This window comes from Trematomus bernacchii, unplaced genomic scaffold (genome assembly GCF_902827165.1).
Source record: "Trematomus bernacchii unplaced genomic scaffold, fTreBer1.1, whole genome shotgun sequence".
In the NCBI taxonomy this organism is placed as follows: domain Eukaryota; kingdom Metazoa; phylum Chordata; class Actinopteri; order Perciformes; family Nototheniidae; genus Trematomus; species Trematomus bernacchii.
This window is the reverse complement of record NW_022987950.1, coordinates 1,947,628-1,961,643: the sequence shown is the minus strand read 5'-3', so window position 1 is coordinate 1,961,643 and position 14,016 is coordinate 1,947,628.

The following is a 14,016-nucleotide window of genomic DNA, read 5'->3' as shown; positions in this document are numbered from 1 at the left end:
ATGCAATGTGCTAAATGCAACACTGGAATCAAGCAAATTAATATGTTTGCATGACATTAGTTATTTATATTTTGCTATCACTTAATTATACGTTTAATACATTTAAGTCAAGCTAAGGTGCATGTGATGGTAGCTAGTTAGTGCTCTTACCTGTGAGGCCTCCTCCAAACAGCATTATAACCAGACTGTATCATTAAAACTATAAGTACCAGTTCTAGATCCTTGACTTTAGACAAACAATTCAAAAGACAAAATGTATTTAAAGACCAATCTTTATTTGAAGGTGCCTCTTAACCTGAGATATTAGTTATACAGTAATAGTATTGACAATCTAAAAAAACTGAGCAACTCAACAGTCAACTTTATATTTCTTATTGTCTAAAGCATTTATTATTTTCATTTTCCCCCACTCATATTCAGTGTGGACGGATTGAGACAGAGAGCTGCAGAGACTTCAGGGAGAAACCTCCGTGTGATGGACGTCCAGTCTGTTGGTTTGGAGAGGACTGAGGGTCTTTCCTCTGCGAGGAGGACCAGGCCTGATGGAGGAGCCCATGCTGGGCATAGCTGATACCAACTGCACAGGCCTTGTCTGTCACTTTATTTGACTAAATGTGTTTACTTATACATTTAATAGGTTTACACCTTCTGTCCATATGTGCTTTTTTATTTAAAACATGTTTGATTAACTTTTGGTTCACATTTCAATAAATTGAATTTGTATTTGCACTCCTTTTGTCCATTATTCTTACTGAAAATGTTAGATTACACATTCACATCTGACTGAAGATTGGCCCCATTTATTTGTGACGTTGCAAACTCTGCGGTACAAGGTACATGTTGTGAAGCTCATAAAGTGAGGCAAATAGAAATAATCAGCTGATGGAGTGTAGATGTGGAAATAGGTGCATTCGATCAGCTGACTTCACAATAAAAGTAGTTTCTTAGTGAATGTCCTGTACTGGTCTTAAAATCTCATAACATCAGCTTTTAATTTTCCTCTTGGATGTTCTTCTTGACCCTCAGAGAAGGAGAACATGTTGAGTCGTGTCTTTCAGGCATGTCCTTTCCTAACAAAAATTACAGGAAACATAAAACATATTATTGCAGAACAAGTGTGTTATTTATGAAAGATGTGTGTTTGTGAGTTTAGGGGCTGTAGATATAATTATTTTGTAATTGTAATGTTTTATTTTATTTCAACAGTGAGCTACAAAGACAATCAGATTATGAATGAACAGTATGACATTCATCAACATTGAAATATATTTTATTATCAAAATAATATTTAACTGTTATCAAAACTTAGTGCAACTGTAGAAGCTTGCTCTGTTCTCTCACTGAAATCATAACTTTTACCACGTTTTTTACAGACAATATTGAGAGATAAATAGTAGCAGTTCTCACTAATAGCTTTGCCTTCAATACCTTAAATTAGAAAGCTGACAAAGTAATATTGCTTGTTAACATGTAACCCTTTGCATGGAAAAAACCCTCAACTTCACTGATGTGTAGGTGATCTAGTATTTAGTATTGTTTAATGGAATGTATATCAGTGTATTAAAGTCAATACTTCATTTATTTAAACCAATATCTTTCTTGATTCTTTGTACAGTATGAAAAAAGAGTATTTGTACCTGTGCTGAAGTTCACTGCTGTGAGGAGTCCAGTTCTGTCTCTCACTCTCTGGTCCATCCTGTCTGCATCACCTGGACACTTTAAACAAACAGATATATATGAAAAGAACCATGTGTACAAACAATATAACTTATTCTCTTCTGTTGAACATGTTGGATTGTGTATTGACCGAGTCAGGGTCCTTTTTATTTTACTGTAACTTTGGAAGTTGTGTTACCAATGCTTACTGTTTATTTGATACCAATTTGGTAATGCAATTAATAAAAACAACAAGGTTTGGGTTCGTTCTTCAGATGACTGTGATGTTAACGTGTAAGCTCAATAATGAACTCCAGCTCAACCAACCATATTGTAATATCTAAGTAATCATCTTGAAATATGACATTAATAATTGTAATATACACACATCTTATTGTGAGGTTGATTTCACATACACTACTTCGACGTTAGCTTGTCTACATACTTGAGCATAGCCAATTTAAATTAACCTTAGCGATGCATACAGTTCCTACCTACATAATAAAATATCTCTCTAAGTTACAAGGATGACCTTATTTTATCAACCTCAAACAGAAGCCTTTTGTTCTACAGTACTATCTCACTTAACGCTTAACACTTGTCTATTTCATTTTAACCTTTATATATACAGTCTATGGTTTTAAGTTAACTTGGAGGATACGATTAGCATCGTTAGCACTGATGTAGCTACCACTCGCTTACACGCTAACCCAAGCCTTAACATTCATTACGTAGCTGATTAAAATCATAAAAACATAAATAAAGTACTCGAATTTCACTTACCCCAAAACCGCATTCATGCACCGTCTGTTTTAACCGCAGAGCGAGTCACAATAGTCCGATATATAAGCATGAAGAACAAACAAACACGGCCGGGGTCAAGTTGTGTTCCCTGGATGAACTGAGCAGGCAGAGTCCCTGTAGCTTCACGGAGACGGAGCAGCTAGCAGAGAGACAAGAAGCTAACAGCAGCAGTCACTTAATGTGACCACGCCCTAATTTATGCAAACACTTTAAGACCTAATATAAATAAAAGGGTCATGTTAGAAAACAATTCACTCACAGATCCATAATCATGAAGGTGGAATCTAACTATATCTATAATAATATTTATTGGATCCATGGGTAGAAACATGATTTTTAAGCTGTAAAATTGGGCATTTTAACATGGGGGTCTATGGAAATTGCTCCTTTCTGCAGTCAGCGCCTATCGGCCAATATATGAACTGCAGTTTGTGGCACTTCCGTATTGGCGTCCCGGCTCTTCCCCAGAGTTTGCCGCTTGGTTATGACGCACCTCTCTTTGCTTCCAAACTAATTTTGCGGAGATCATTGTAGCGTTGAATCACATCAGGTTTATTCATTGATCAAGGCGACATACAAACATGAGTAACATCAAAGTAACTAAAAGTTCTCCGTATCAAAAAAGAACAAAAAGAACGTGGCCAAAAGACTATACCGCTTCCCGTCTAATCACACACTCAGCTGTGTACCATTGTCCTGCCATCTATAGGCATATAGACATGCACGTCATACCTGACAGCGCACATTTGACAGCAAATAAGGGAGATTTAAATTAACGTCTTTTAAACTGTAGTGTGACTCAAAAATAAATAGTTAAGAGTTTACTCTAAAGCCTTATATTAATAATGATGAAATTAACATACCCATTGTCTATGTTCCTTGGGTACTATGTTCTCAAAGTCCTATGTTCTTAAGGTTTTATGTTCCATAGGTCCCATGTTCCCAGAGTCCTATATCCAGGGTTCTATGTTCCAAGACCTTGGAATTCCTATTTGTACGCATTATGTACTCCTTTGCATAATTTAGGTTATGGCAAAACCACCATTTGGTTGGGTTGTGAACAATATTATGGTTTGGATTCAATAAGTGTATTTTTGCCAAACTTGGATGGTGACCAGGCTTGTACTCCAGCTCTGAAGCACTTAATGAGAACCGGTAAATATATAATATAACTTGACATGAGCTTTTGGTTCTCAGCAGGAAACCGATGGACTGTCCAATCCAAGTAGGGAATGAGTCCTTACCCCAAGTGAAGGAGTTCAAGTATCTCGGGGTCTTGTTCTCGAGTGAGGGAACAATGGGTGCGTGAGATGGGCCGGAGAATCGGAGCAGCGGGAGCGGTATTGCAGTCGCTTTACCGCACCATTGTGACGAAAAGAGAGCTGAGCCATCAATCAATCAATGTTTATTTATATAGCCCAATATTACACATGTTACATTTGTCTCAGTGGACTTCACAGTTTGTACAGAATATCAGTATGACAATACGACACCCTCTGTCCTTAGACCCTCACATCGTACAAGGAAAAACTTCCAGAGAAAACCCACAGTTTAAAGGGAAACATGGGAGAAACCTCAGGGAGAGCAACAGAGGAGGGATCCCTCTCCCAGGACGGACAGACGTGCAATAGATGCCGTGTGTAAATCGAAGAGATAATACATTTTACAGCATAGGTAGACCAAATGTTTGGAAATGCATGTGACTATAATAAGAAGACACATGCAGAAGGCAAAGCTCTCTGTCTACCGGGCCATTTCCGTTCCTACCCTCACCTATGGTCATGAAGGATGGGTCATGACCGAAAGAACGAGATCGCGGATACAAGCGGCCGAGATGGGTTTTCTCCGCAGGGTGGCTGGCGTCTCCCTTAGGGATAAGGTGAGAAGTTCAGTCATCCGGGAGGGACTCGGAGTTGAACCGCTCCTCCTTCGCGTCGAAAGGAGCCAGTTGAGGTGGTTCGGGCACCTAGTAAGGATGCCACCTGGGAGCCTCCCTAGGGAGGTGTTCCAGGCACGTCCAGCTGGGAAGAGACCAAGGGGTAGACCTAGGACCAGGTGGATATATCTCTTCGCTGGCCTGGGAGCACCTTGGGATCCCCCAGTCAGAGCTGGTTGATGAGGGGAAAGGAACGTTTGGGGCTCTCTGCTGGAACTGCTACCTCCGCGACCCGACCATGGATAAGCGGGAGAAGATGGATGGATGGATGGATGAGCTTTTGTAGGAACTCGTCAAAGGGAACATAGAATGGGGCTGTACATTGGAAATGAGTCCATGGCAACATGAAACCTTTTGAAATGTTTACTTTTTTGTGTCAACAGAAACTTGATGTGGAACATTGAACTCTGAACAAATGTTAATAACTGTGCAATTAACAAATGAAAGGCCTGTAAACAACATTTATCCGGCCCTTGTCATAACAGTTTATTGTTTAAGGGTGATATTTTCACAAAGAACGCTCAGGCTACAAGTCTGTATAAACCTGGAGTCTATATCACCTGGAGTCATACCAAAACAGTCCCACACACACACACACACACGCACGCACACACAGGTTGATGGGGGCCATTTGTTCTCTTTGACATGTTGTTTCCTCCTGGCTTTCAGGAACGTCTGCTCAACTTTTGATTTCCACTTTCTCTCAAGTCTTTCTCCATGCTACTAGTTTTTCTTTCTAATCTATTTGTATTCTGCTTCATCTCTCCTTCTGATTTTGTTGTGTTATTATGTATACAGATTTGTTTCTCTCCTTGTCTTATAATGGTCTTGACCTTCCCCACTACTATTTTCTTTCTTTCATCTCCTCTAATTGCTTTCTCAATTTTCCCCGTCAGTAACTGTTGTAAAGAATAATTCTGGCTATTTTCATTCCTTGGCAGTGTTTTTCTACAAGTTGCCATTGTGATGATTGATTGTGTTCAGAATAATAAACTTCACTGTAGAGCTTTAATACTAGCTTAAAAAGTTCCTGCCTGATATATAACCACAACATATTCCAGAAATACTTTTTTCCAACATAACCCAAGCTTTACATTTTTCATCTAACTGTGTGTTGGAATAATGTCAGTGGTGGTCCTAGAAATTGAATTTTAACTAGTGAATATTACATCACCCCAGGACCCTCCAGGCTTAGTTTGGTGCATATTGGATAGAAACACCATGTCAACTGGGAAAACCTTTTTACATCAGCCTCCTCATGCTATCTACAAGAAAATGATATTTTATGCAGGCAGGATGTGTTACAGAAATGGATTGTTATTTTCATCACATGATAAAGCCAGTTTTATTGACGGAATTTGTTGTAGTCTACCATAGTATTTACATGGAGATAAGCCCCGAATATTCGCATCGCTCTAATCTCTCGAGTTTCACCGCGGCTGTCAGCTGTGTTTACTCCTGTCATTCAAACAAGACGCGCTGGAGAGGGGGCAAATACTATGGTAGATACCAACTACAACAACATTAACATATTTGACCGTGATTTAATTGTAATACACATTTCAAAATGATGCCGAAGTAACTACATACTGATACCGGTTAGTAAAAACCATGAATTAATGCTTTGACAAGTCTGCAGACAAGACGGCAGGCGAAAAACCTTTTAAAATGCGTGTTTTCTGAATGGAGATCGGATCGATGAGGCTAAACTAACCTGTAGCTGCTCCGTCCAAACTGACAACAACGGCATACAGACAGAAATAAAGCAGCGACTGTATTCGCCAGACAGTCTGTGTTTTGTACATGTTTAACTTTTGTCCAGTTTCTGAACAGATATGAGGAGCTGTGAGCTCTGTGTGCTAACAGCTAACGGCTGATGTTTTTGGACATGTTGCGCTGTCGGGTGCTGACCAATCACGAAGCGTCATTTCTTGAGTGGCAGCAAAAACAACCAATCACAGCAGTGCTTCTCTGGCTGGCTCTGTCCAATCACAAACAAGAAGTGTTCTCCCTAAAGGAATACCCTTTCCGTAAAAGTTGAAATGTTGAAGTGTTTTGTGAAATGCTCTATTGCAGGGGTTTTCAAAATGTGGGAAGGTGAGCCTCCCCTCAGAGAACATAAGAACAGCCGCGCCCCCCCTCCCAATTGTTATTGCTATAATTATTATTATTTTTGTTGTTGCTATAATGCAGGGGTATTCAATTGCATTTCAAAGAGGTCCAGTAAGAGAAAATGTCATTAAATGCTCTGTTTTCGCTGTCTACCTTCCGCCATTTGAAATTACTCCGACTGTTTCTCTCCTCTTGTCTCGTATCTGTGTGTGTGTTTGAATCTACCGTGCTGACTCACTAACTGCACCAATTTGATTGGCTTAGTAGCGTCACCTCCTTAAAACATTAAATAACTTTTTTAAACCTTTTTATCTTTATGTTTTAAACATATTGTATAAAACTCCCCCACTACTTGGACTATTCCTTGCACCCCTCTAGAATAAGCCTGAATGGTCTCAACCATATTGCATCAGTAACGTGCACTTGTTGTTATAACAAGATCGCAAGGACACTGGACAATTGAGTGTTGTTCAGTTTGTGTGTTGTGGAACATGCGTGTGCGTGCATGAAAATATACCACACACCCAATTACAATTGCATGTTCAATTCACTACCCTGGAAGTTAATAAAGTTGTTAAAGTTGGAACAGCCTGTGGACAGCCGTTCTTCCTTGCATGTCAGTCGCCGACACCTTCTTACAGAGGACAGGCAAATCTAGCTGCAGCACGACCCGTATATTTTCGCACGCCGTGTTCTCAACACATATTTTTTTAACATTTTTAACATTTTCAACATCGTGGATACATCCTTATATGCTCCCGGCAACACACTGAACGTCAACTTTGCCTCCTTATTACACTCACCCCTACTTTAGTGGGAACAATGAGTCTGCGTCTTTGATGCACACAGGAATAAACGCAGATCATCCTCTGGCTGCAGCCTTGACCGGCACTTGCTTTTGATCAGAGTCAATGCGGAAAACCCGCACTCACACAGGTAGTTGGAGGTGAAGGGAATGAGCACTTTTACAGCCTTTTTGGCGAGGTGGGGGAACACTTTGAAACACTTTTGAACACTTTGAAAACCGCTGCTCTCGTGTTTTGTGAAATGCTGAAGTGTTTTGTGAAATGCTGAAGTGTTTTGTGAAATGCTGTAGTGTTTTGTGAAATGCTGAAGCGTTTTCTGAAATGCTGTAGCGTTTTGTGAAATGCTGAAGCGTTTTCTGAAATGCTGTAGTGTTTTGTGAAATGCTGTAGCGTTTTGTGAAATGCTGTAGTGTTTTGTGAAATGCTGAAGCGTTTTGTGAAATGCAGTAGTGTTTTCTGAAATGCTGAAGCGTTTTCTGAAATGCTGAAGCGTTTTCTGAAATGCTGTAGCGTTTTGTGAAATGCTGTAGTGTTTTGTGAAATGCTGTAGTGTGGGGGCACAGAAACTCATTATCGCCTGTCTGATTCCTGACGTCTCTGGAGACTGCGGATGTGCCTGTGGGGCGGGAGCAGAGCTGAGTCAATTCCAATTCTAAGTTATTAAGGGTAGACAAAGTCACTTAGAGACTGGAAAGGTTCCTGAAACTCAAAACCCCTCAAAGTGTTTCAGCCTCTGCTTACGCCAAGGCAGACACAGCTTCAGCATTGAATGTATTCTCAAAAGCCCTCTATGAGGTTTCTAAAAGGTCTTCAACTTTTCGTGAGAGATGTTAGGGTAGAAAAAAGAGGAAAGGAAAGCAGATGTTAAAAGAAAAAAGACGTTAAAGAATAAGATATGCATTTCATTGTTTTTGGTATATTTGTTACCTTATTTTAACACATTTTGAGACTTTGAAGCTGTGATGAAGCCACTGAAACTATCAATATCCTCTCAATCAAGCGTTAGGGTTAGGTTTAGAGACAACAAATCTAAATAAAACAAAGTATATAAATAATTCATGCAAAAAAGGTTCAACTAAACAACATGCAACAAAACAACTACATGCAAATACATACATAGAACAGTCAAAAAAGAACAGAGTATAAACATATACAGGTTCGGCAGAGGGTTTTCAGGATCCATGGTTAAAAATAAACGCACTGGTTTTGGCACAGTTGGCACACTGTTCACTGAAATCAACACTACTGTGCAAGTTTTAAAAATCCACGCAACCACGGTTTTTACATCAGACAACATTTGAGAAAAAACAAAGAAACTCGGTGGCAATACAAGCATCTTCTATTATATTTTTTGATAGAGGAACTAGAGGAAATGTTGTTTTGGCCACAGCTGATGTTAAATTGACCAGATTTTATTTGTTTCGATGACTGCAAGAGTAGCTAGAGCTAGAGTATTTAACTAAACCATTTAATAGATACATTTTAAATCTCCTTTTGTCTTTCTTGAACTGTGGTGACCAACACTGTGCTGAAAAAATATGTTCATGGGAGCGTGAGCCATGAGCAGGACCCAGATGGTCATGTTTATAGATGGACAAAGCCTTTCATGCTCAGTCTCACCCCCCCCCCCACACCCCACTTCCCCCCACACCCCTTACTCCAGATCAGTGTTGTGATGTGACATTTTAGAGCCCAAATGTCATAACCTTAAGGATGCACTGCACAGTCGTTACATGCATCTCAGTACATTCAATCTGACTTTGCAGGCTTCTCCCACTTTGAGTCTGTTCTTAAGAGCCACCAGATTTATAACAAAGCTCACATCTCAAGGATATGACATTTTCCCCGCTAGTAGTGAGGGGAAAAAAAAGAGTTGTTTTCTACCATTTACAAGAGAGCAAATCGCTTGTCTCCATTTCAAAGAGAAATGCTTCAGCAGTGTGGCCTTTGGAGGAGGAAAGCGGATGCTATGTAAACTGCAAACACACACACACACACACACACACACAGAAAATGATCTAAATACCATCAGCAGAGACACAGAGAAGATGGTGTACAAAGGATGTGAGACAAACTACAGAGATACACAATAACATACAGTGTATAACTCAGATGCATTGACATTAACAGCACCATGACAAACAGTCTCTCTCACACACACACACACACACACACACACACACACACACACACACACACACACACACACACACACACACACACACACACACACACACACACACACACACACACACACACACACACACACACACACACACACACACACACACACACACACACACACACACACACACACACACTCACACACTGAGTGCTGTATCGGTCCATCTGTTTGTGAACACAGCCAGCAAATGAAACCAACCTTGAAGCGCAGTGAGTCTCCATCCTGCTGTTGTCTCTCTCCACGCACGCACGCACTCAAGCACGCACGTGTTCTGTTTTATAGTTGTTGTTTTTTATTAACGTTTTCAGTACTGTATGTTGCATGTTTTTATTTGATTGTATTTACTCGTTTAAAATGAAATGTGTCTTTAGGGTGACTTAAAAAATCTTTCCAGGGACCACAGATGAAAAATTGCCTCTTGGCTAACTCTGGCACATTTACAGAAATGTTGATCAATGTGCACTGTCCCTGTTAAATAAATGAATAAATAACATAAAAATAAACTGTTAAAAGTAATAATGAAGAATCACACATATATGGACCACCCTTTGAATTCATGATGTGGAGCTCAATCGCAGTCCACACAGGGGTCTGGCAAAGATAGGAAACATTTCAAAGAAAAAATGATTCCCGCACACACTTATCATTGGTTTATTTAACCTCTTAAGCCCTGAGCCTGTTTTTCAGGTCTCAAGCTCGAAAATGACATTCCCAGAACAAATGACCATATCTTCCCTTCTAAAAGGGTTAAATTAATAATCTTTATTCTCAAAGTAATGATAAACCTGTGAGTTGGATGTAGAAAAGTCAGAATCAATATAGATGTTTTTTATTTTAAAGAAAATTCAGATTTTACATAGTAAAAAACTGTAAATTATAGTGTCCGTCCAAAAATTATTTTTTACTTATAGTGAAAACTACCCTTGGATGATGGTAAGGTAGACTAAAAGCTTTAGGAATCCAAAGTACAACATATAAGTACCCTGTATCAAGATTGATGCAAAACAAGTGAAATGTGACCTTTTTAGAGAGATTTAGCCAAAAACCCCCACTTCTGGGGTCATTTGGGTGGATTTGACCTATCTCTGGCCCCCCTTGCTCGATTTTGATGAATGAAATCTCTTTATAACCGCTAGAGCCAAAACGTTAACAAATGAGGAGTGAGAGTGACACGTTACCAAAACCGGAAGCTGCATACACTCTGGTGGCTACCATTAGCACCGATTTTTACATAAAAAATTGAATTATGGATTATAAATAATTTCTTCAAAGGTACAGGTACATTATCAACCTATGGATCAACAGTTGTAGCATTTTATTTTTTTCGTTTTAATGCCATTGAACACGTCTTTTGACCTAATTGACAGCTACGGTGAGACGATCTGCCGTAAATGCTCCGTAAAGGTATGTGTTGTGATGTCTGTGTTTGCTTCCCCTGTCACAAGTTCGGATCGCTCAGTGATGATACTAATACCTAAATACTCTGTGGAGTCTCAGCTTTAATCGGCTATATTGTATGTGCAGCTACGATAAGTAATAAGGGAATCTTTATCTTGAATTGTGTGCCGCAGTGCGTTAGAATTTTTTCGCTCAGGGGTCATTTAGACGCTTCTTATGAGACTTGTGTTTTGTTTTGGTAAAAATGGTTCATATCTTCAGTTAGCTGAGATTCTTCCCGTTAATCTGGTGCTACACATTAATAGTTTCATAAATGTTAAGAAGTCCTGAGACATTATCTCGAAAAAAGAACGGTGGGAGGGGTCCAATGGGGGGACCGCCGTGCTTAAGAGGTTAAACGTGCTAAACTCACATGAAACCTTCTTAAGACATACAGTATCAATAGTCCACAGCTGTGCATGATCACACACACATTAGGTTCAAGGTTCAAGGTTCTTTATTTAGTCATACGAACATAGCTACAGTGTAGTTATGCCGATGAAAATCTTGTGTCACAGGCTTCTCCAACAGTGCAACACAAAACACAGATAAACAGAAAAATATAGTGCAAGTAAATAAAAATAGTTTAAAAAAAGTGAAATAGTGCAATAAGAGTCTATATGCAAGTTATTGAAATATGATACATAGGTAAATAGATAAATCATTTTAAAATATTTTTTAAGTAGCAGCCAGATGAATGTTATGGATGTTGTTTCAACAGTTCAGTTGTTTAACAGTCTTATTGCCTGTGGGATGAAACTGTCCCTGAGTCTGGTGGTTTTAGTCCGGATGCTGCGGTAACGCCTGCCAGACGGCAGCAGACAGAACAGTTTGTGGCTGGGGTGATGGGGGTCTTTGATAATCCTGAGGGCTTTCTTCCTGAGCCGCTGGGAGTAGAGGTCCTCCATGGATGGCAGCTCCGTCCTGGTGATGTTCTGTGCAGTTTTCACCACCCTCTGTAAAGCCTTACGATTGAGGGCGGTGCAGCTGTCGTACCAGGCCGTGATGCAGCCAGTCAGGATACTCTCTAATACTCTAGTGTTTTTTATAGGTTTGTGTGCATGTCAATGGTCTACAAAGGCTAAAATCCCGGTGTTCCCCTACAGAGGGATTTTCAGAGCCGGCCAGCTAACCAATCAGAGCAGACTGGGCTCTGGTTTCAGACAGAGGGTGAAAAGAGGTGGTGCAGCACAGGCAGTATGAGAAAAATAAAGAGCTTTTTGAACATTAAAGCATGGAGACATGTCACAGTAGAGACACTACATACTGATATGAACCAGAAAATGTGCAGAATACGTCCTAATATGCTCCATGACAAGATTCCAAACAAAAGAAAATGTGTTGAAATATTGAAAAAGGAAGACTAGTTTCTACGAAAAGGAGCAGCAGTTCTACTCCAAGTCCTTCCTTGATGACTGAACTTCTCACCTTATCCCTAACGGACCGTCTCCACAGCAGCGTTAAAAAAATCTTGGAGGTGGGCGTATCTGAGGCTTGGGGATTTTTTTGCGATCAACCAATCACATGAATCTCCCGCCCGCGACATACGAAGCCAAAAAGCCCGAAGTAAACTGGATATAAACTCCCCAAAACAGGCGAAAACATACCACTGTCTCTGCCACCTCCCTCCATGCCTGGCTCCTCCGGTTTATATCCCGGTAGGTCTGGTCATAAAGCACCGGGTGATTGATTCGCTACCGCTAATTTCTCCTCCATTTTTTGGAATATGAGGAAATGACCTGCGGTCTGGCTCTCCCAGCATACACGCCGTTTGATTGGCTAGAGCTTGAACTGTCAGATTTGCGTACACGGGATTTGATTGGCTGACGCTTCCTCCTCAGCTTCAAAAGTTGAACATTGTTCAACTTTGGATCTTGAAAATCCTGAGAATCTCCGCTTCTTGCCCACAATGCATTTCGGCGAAAGCGAAAAAAAGTGACGTCACCCCATTCAAAGTGAATGGGCAGAAGCGTTTCAAGATTTTTTAACGCTGCCGTGGAGACGGCCCGTAAGAGAGATGCCAGCTTCCCTCTGGAGGAATCCCATTTGGGCTGCTTGTATTCACAATCTCATTCTTTTGGTCATGACCATAGGTGAGGGTAGGAACGAAGATTGAGAGCTTTGCCTTCTGGTTCTCTCTCTCTTCATCACAGTGGTGCAGTACAAGTTAAGTCTAGTTTAGTTATATAGTTAGTAATTTAGTAAGAGACGGGGTTAGATAAGGTCAGTAAATTAGTAAGAGACAGGGTTAGATAAGTTCACCAACACCCCACAAATTTAAAAAACAATACAGTTTCTAGTCTAAAATGACCCACTCCCATTTCCTGTTAAGATCTTTATTTCATCAATCACTCTGCACATTAAAATGGCATGGAGAAGATTAGTCTATTAATGAAGGGGAAAGTCTCCTCTGATTTTTTCTCACTTTACATGGAATTTTCTTCAAGGGAAAGTCCTGATAAATGAGACAGGGGGTTTCTTGGGAAATAAAAGGAATTAATACATATGGACGCCTTCACTGTCCTTCTGGCAATGCATACATTTTTCATACTACATGGTGCTAACTGCGCCCTTTTCCCATCATGCAAAGCCTTTATCTTCATACCGTTTTTTCATCGTTCTTGCATATGGTAGAATGACACCCCTTCTCTGCTGAGTCACCTTAGCTGCTTACAAACCATTTTATCCTCCGGTAGCTCCATCCATCTTCTCTGGCTCACCTCCATGCAGCATATCCTATAATTTAACCCCCGCTATTTGTTTTTCCCGTCTCACAAATTTGATTCTCTTCTTCTCCACGGCTCCTTTGTCTCCTGCGTTCTTCCTTCCTAAAATGTCCTCTCTTCTGTCTGCTGCTCTCTCTCAGAAGGCTGGCTGTCCACAGGGAACTGTTTTCTCTGCTCAGCGCCACCTTCCTTAAGCACATTATTTCCGATACAAAGGACAAAGTGTGGCAGGTTTACCTGCAGAGCTGAAAGAGGGGAAGTATTTGGCATTCAGCTTGTGTTGAATTTAAGAAAGAAAGGCCTGAATTTCAAAAGGCTTTTCAATAGGTATGAATCAAAAGGCAGGAACTATAA